Below are 6,094 nucleotides of genomic sequence, written 5' to 3'. Positions count from 1 at the left end.
AAAGAAGAGCCCTTCTTTTTAAAGACAGTATAAAAATCTATTTTTTTGACTCTTCCCAGTGGGTGACCATGTAGTTTTATTTCTGGTCTTTTGTGAATGCATGGAATGTATCTTTATATTTAGTGTGTATAATGCTTCTGTTTATTTTTATACTTTATTTTTTGACTTAATTTGAATGAACATGTATAAAAGTGTATATGCATTTTACAATTTGATAGTTACTGCCAGAAATGTGTAACAATACCGATTTCCATACATCTTTGACCTCATAGTATGTTACACAACTTTTTGATCTTTCCAATATGATAAATAAAAGTGACATCTTGAAGTTTTAATTTGCATTTCCTTATGAGTGAGGCTAAATTTCTTTTCATTTTTGGGAGGCCATCATTTCTGAAATATATGCTGCATATTCTTTGTTCACTTGTCTTTTGAGTTATTGGTATCCTTTTTAATAGGAACCCTGAGTGTTAAATGGTGAGGAAACTAGGTGTGACTCCTGCCCTCACGGAGCTTACAGTCTATGGAGGGAGAAAGACAGTAAACGTATAGTGTGTAATTAAGTTTTGTGATAAATGTTATAAAAGGAAAGTTTTGGGCTTTATGACAGATAACTGTATAGGTGGCTGAGCTTTAGACGAGATGTGGTGGCTAGGAAAGGCTCCAGGTGGATCCACAAGAGCCGGTGAGGCAGGTGTTGGGAGGGAAAAGATGCCAGGCAGAGAGCGCGTGGACAGTGAAATGAAAGGAGTGTGGCTGGAATGAAGTGAGGAAGGAATGATGAGAGAACACATTTGCCATCTGTCCCTCACGTTCTAAATCTTTATATAATTTATTTTAGAAAGAGAGAATGTGTGAGCAGGGGGAGGGGCAGAAGGAGGGGGAGAGAGAGAGAATCTGTAGTAGACTCTGCACTGAGATCAGAGCCTGACCTGGGTCTCGATCTCGCCACCCTGAGATCATGACCTGAGCTGAAACCCAAGTCAGATGCTCAGCCAGCTGTGCCACCCAGGCGCCCCCTCGTGTACTATAGTTTTAAAGACAGGCGTCAACAATATTCAGAAGTATACGATGAATATCCCCAATTAGTATTCTATGAGGGGTCTTAAAACAGGTTTTATTTTTGTTCTCATATATTAGGTACTTCCCATGAAAGGCGTATGAATCAGGCACATGATAAGCAAATGTTTTTAGGCTATTAATTGATTTGTTGGGAGCCTCCATCTTTTGAATTTTCCACGTAACTAAATTTTTATTTAAGAATGAATCCCTGTACATCATCTTATATTATTTCATATTTCCCCAGATGTGTGATTACAAATTCAATTCGTTTTCTCATGTGAAATTAATTTGTGGTTCTTTGAAGCTGGCTAAATGATGCATTTTTTACTACTAAGTTATCTGTAACCATTTCCGCATTAGGGAAAAAAGCTCTTTGAGTCTATCTTTCTATGTGTGACCAAGTTCCAAATGTGTGATGAGTCTACAGAGGGGAAAAAGTGACACTCAGAGAAAATGATTTGCAGCTTTGTGTGGTCAGCAAGGACATTCTTAAGTGTAAATTCTGCATCTTAGGCAAATTGAGCTGTGACAGATATGCTAAGCCTAATTTTGATCGGTTATTTTGTTAAGCTTATTATACCAAATTCCTAGGCAATGAAATAGTAGAAACAGAAATGTGTAATGCTGTTACCAGTGGTTACAAGTCAGCCATTTGAAAAAGTGAAACAGGAGTGTTGTTAATGTTGAAGTTAGTGCCTGGTTTCCTATTTTCTGTATGTCTATATTCTTCTCTTTCCCTCCCTTTCCCTGTCTTTTCACTTTTGTTTCTAGATCTCATGTTTATTAGGAAATACAAGGAAAAGTGTACATGCAAAAATTTTGCCAGAAGCCAGTCTCTTGGCAGAAACGATGAATAGATCTGATGGAGTGGGCATGTCTTTTTCGATTTTGTATTCCTCTGGGCCAGAGAGATAGCTCAGTTTTGCTTGTTGAGCACTAAGTGCATGGACATTGGAAGCACCTGTATTCTAAGTGACTTTTTCTGTAGCTGTAGGTACTTCCCATTGCTTGATTTTTTAAAAAAAAAAAATCAAAGTCTCAAATATACAGTTGCGGTCTGTCTTAATTTTATTTTCATCATGTTGCTAACAGTGGCAATTTATAAATATATAAATAATATATACTTAATATATAATATATATTTAATATATATTTATTTTATATATTATATATAAATAATATATATATAAATTAAAAAGCCACCTTTTTGTAGGCTACCATAGCCTTTCTATTATTGCTTATAAATATTTTTCTAAGTCTTTCCTGAGGTGGTGTTTCTGTAGACTGGCAGTTCTACTTTTTGTACTTGTTACTAAATGATGAAGATCATTGCTGTGTTTCTCAATCATCAGGTTAATGTTTTCCTCATGTTTCTTTGGACCTTTTTTGTTTTTCTGTCATTCATGAGATACTTAACTGCATATATTCTAGAATACAGGCATATACATGGGAATTTTGTGCCCTTCTCTCTTCTGCAACTGCTGTGTGTGGGTTTCTGGTTTGGTTTGGTTTTGGTTTTGGGGAGTGTTTTTGCCTAACACAGTGAATATTTAATATAAGACCACACCTTCCTGCCTCTAGGAGTCTTCCAGTTTATCATCTGGTTTTCACCATTCTTATGTATAGACTAGGAAAACCAGGCAGTTCAGTGGAATAGGAGTACTCACCAACCTGATTGTTTGGCCAGGTGTCTAGTCATTGTTATATTGCTTCGTACTTCATATCATGTTTTTTTGTTGGTTTTTTTTTCTGTTTGGTTTTTCTTCTGCTTGGTTAGAGACACTATCCTACGAAAAGCTAAAACCTGTGTCCTTTCTGGCCTGCGACTGTGACATTCATGCCTGTTGTGACCTATTCATATAGTTTTTCTTAAAAACCTATATGAGCATGCTCTTTCAAAGTATCAGTCTTTTGGCTTATATGACATAATAACTTGGCTTTCTTACAAGTTTGTTTTAAATCCCTCTGAGTGAAGCTTTTATAAATAAAACTATATCCCATTCTTTTCCAGTAATGTAATTTGCTATTTTAATCATATAAATATTTAAAAAATTTATTTCTCAGCTTTATATTCTGGCCCACCAATGTGTCCTTTTCTGAGTAAGTCGCAATTACATGGTAGCTTTTTAACTGTAAAAATGCCTTTTACCAAGTGGGAGCGTAGGTTGCACCTCATTACTGTTTTCTAGAATGTTTCAGGCTGTTTGCACAGATTTATTCTTTTTATCTTTCACATTTCTTATTGCCTCTATTTCCTTTTATATTTTCCTTCTGCTTGGTCCTTGACTCTCCTTTTGATTGTTTTCTCCTCAGCTCCTAGCTTCTCTGTTTCCTCTTTGTTTTAGTCCCTCCAAGCTTAATTTTTCTATCAGCCTCTTTTCTTGAACTTTTTATCTTCGGTTAGCTCCTTTGGGGTGTCTCACCATCCTATCGGACAGCCTTATCCAAATTTATATTTATGATCCCAAAGTGACCTCCCTTCTCACCTCCACTGTGTGTGTCACACTACGGTGCCGTTAGACACCAGGAATTAACACCCAAGACAAACGTGCTTTCGTCCTTTGTTCTATTGCCAGTCATTGCCCAATTCCCATGGATGATTTTTCATGAGACACCTCCTTTCTCTCCTTCCTCTTCCATATTTCCTACCACTTTCATATTTTTTAAAAAGATTTTATTTATTTCTCTGAGAGAGAGAGAGCAAGCAAGCAAGCAGGAGCAATGGGAGAGGGGCAGAGGGAGAAGCAGACTCCCCTATGAGCAGGGAGCCCGACACGGTGCTTGATCCCAGGACCCTGAGGTCATGACCTGAGCCGAAGACGGACACTCATCTGACTGAGCCACCCGGGCGCCCCACCACTTTCATATTCTGGGTCGTACCACCTCACACCCAGATTGTTCAGACCCCTTTCCACCTGGCCCCTTTCTGTCCAGTTTATTTTGCATATGTCTGTGAGCTTCATCTAATCTAAAACTTTCTGTCAATACTGACTTTGAGCCGAGAGTCTCGTTCAGTCATTCATCATTTATCTCACAACTGTCAGAATGCCCCTTACATGCCACACACACTTCTCAGTGCTGGGTGTGGATAAGTGAGCAAAACAGCAGGTGCTAGGGCGCCTGGGTGGCTCAGTTGGTTAAGCGACTGCCTTCGGCTCAGGTCATGATCCTGGAGCCCCTGGATCGAGTCCTGCATCGGGCTCCCTGCTCGGCAGGGAGTCTGCTTCTCCCTCTGACCCTCCCCCCTCTCATGTGTTCTCTCTCATTCTCTCTCTCTCAAATAAATAAATAAAATCTTAAAAAAAAAAAAAAACCAAAAACAAAAACAGCAGGTGCTAGTCCCTGCTCTCTGGGAGCTTACATTCTGCTCTCATGGTGGGTGGGGTTGAGGAGGGAGAGGGAGGAGACATACATGGAAACGGAACAAGGTAATTCTGGTTGGTGATAAATGCTATCGTGTGAGAGTGTGGTAGTATGGTGGGAGAACTGATTTAGGTTGGGTGCTCAGGGAGACTTCTCTGGGCAGGTTTTATTTGGGCTGAGACATGAGGACACCTGGGACCAATCAGTTTGGGAAAAATAGGAGAGAAGAAAATAAGTAGGTAAAAAAGATCGTGGAAAACATTTTAATGCATGGGAGGCTTTTCATGCCTTCCCAAAATTGACAAGTCAGTCTTTAAGATAACCATTGCATTCGAATAAGAACTCAATACTGATCACAGACATCTGGGGCATCATGGGGAGGAGGAAGGGATAGATTGTTTATAAATGGACCTGGGGAAATTAGTTAATGTATATAGTAGGTATGATTCTTTGCTCACTTAGCTGTTTCTTGGAGTCCATTCATGCCTGGGGATAGGGATCATGTAGCAAAATAAAACTGAGATGAGAAATTCCATCATTGGAGTGTTTTTTTTTTTAATTTTAATTTTTAGACTTCTTAATCTGTAATTTCTATTAACTGTTCAGAAGCAGCAAAGACTTTGTTTTGACCAATTTATTTCTGAAATTTTCCAAAAGATCTCTTTACTGGAGTGCTGAGATAAGGAGCCACGTTTCTATATTGATGGCCAGAGTTTAAATCCCAGATCTGTCCTGACGTCTCAGGCTTCCACGTACTGGTCATAAGACTTAAGAGCTGGGTCTGGGCCAAGGCCTCCAGAGTGTGGCTAAATCTGGCAATCACCAGAAAGATAAGAAAGAGAACTGACTGGAAGCAGTTTGACAGTAAGAATAGGATAAAATAGCCTTGGATTTAGTTGTGTTCTTAAAGAAATGTGGGGTTTTTTTGTTTGTTTGTTTTTGGAGATTCCCAGTTTGTATATTGTTAAGTTCTTGATTTGGGCCTCTGAGAATCTAAGGTTTGACTGGACATTTGGGTTTTTTTAGACACTATAATGAGCCATCATAGTGTCCATGTGAAATTATGTTAGTTGGTGATTCCCATGGCAATACAGGATTAAATTAACATTTAAAAATTTTATACAAGGAATTATTCATTCATTTTTAAAATTTGTGTCCATTATCCACTCTCTCACTGGTTGTATGGTTATGCATATGTTTGAGTAAATCAGATGTTGTGTTAATGTAGTGGATTCTGTTATAGGCTTTGTAGGGAAACGTTTATCTTCTATGCCTCTGGGCTGCTTCAACAAAATTTGGCTTGGTACTCGGCTGTTCAGGGTAGGTATCCGGTGATGTGTATCCTTATTAAAGCTGCTTTTCTTTCTGGAATTCTACACAATTTCTCAAGCCATCTTACTGCAGACTGACAAGTCTATGGCATTTAAGGTGTTTGCTTAAATTCTTGACCTCTATACTTCCTCAGGTACTTCTTCAAATTTTTAATAGTCTGCGATTTTGGTTTTTTTTTGGAGGAAGGGATCTTCTTGTAACAATTCAGTTGTTCCAGGGGTGGGGAATCTAGTTACCTTGTATGGCATTATGGCAAAGGAGTACCCAATGGACAGATAATGGTAATGTTAGAGCTTTTCACTCAGTAATGTAAAATAAACTATATAGACACATTTTA

The sequence above is a fragment of the Mirounga leonina genome, unplaced genomic scaffold (assembly GCF_011800145.1).
Source record: "Mirounga leonina isolate KUSES-001 unplaced genomic scaffold, KU_Mleo_1.0 Mir_101795, whole genome shotgun sequence".
Classification (NCBI taxonomy): Eukaryota; Metazoa; Chordata; class Mammalia; order Carnivora; family Phocidae; genus Mirounga; species Mirounga leonina.
The sequence above is the reverse complement of the archived record's forward strand: the minus strand, read 5'-3'. Positions refer to the sequence as shown.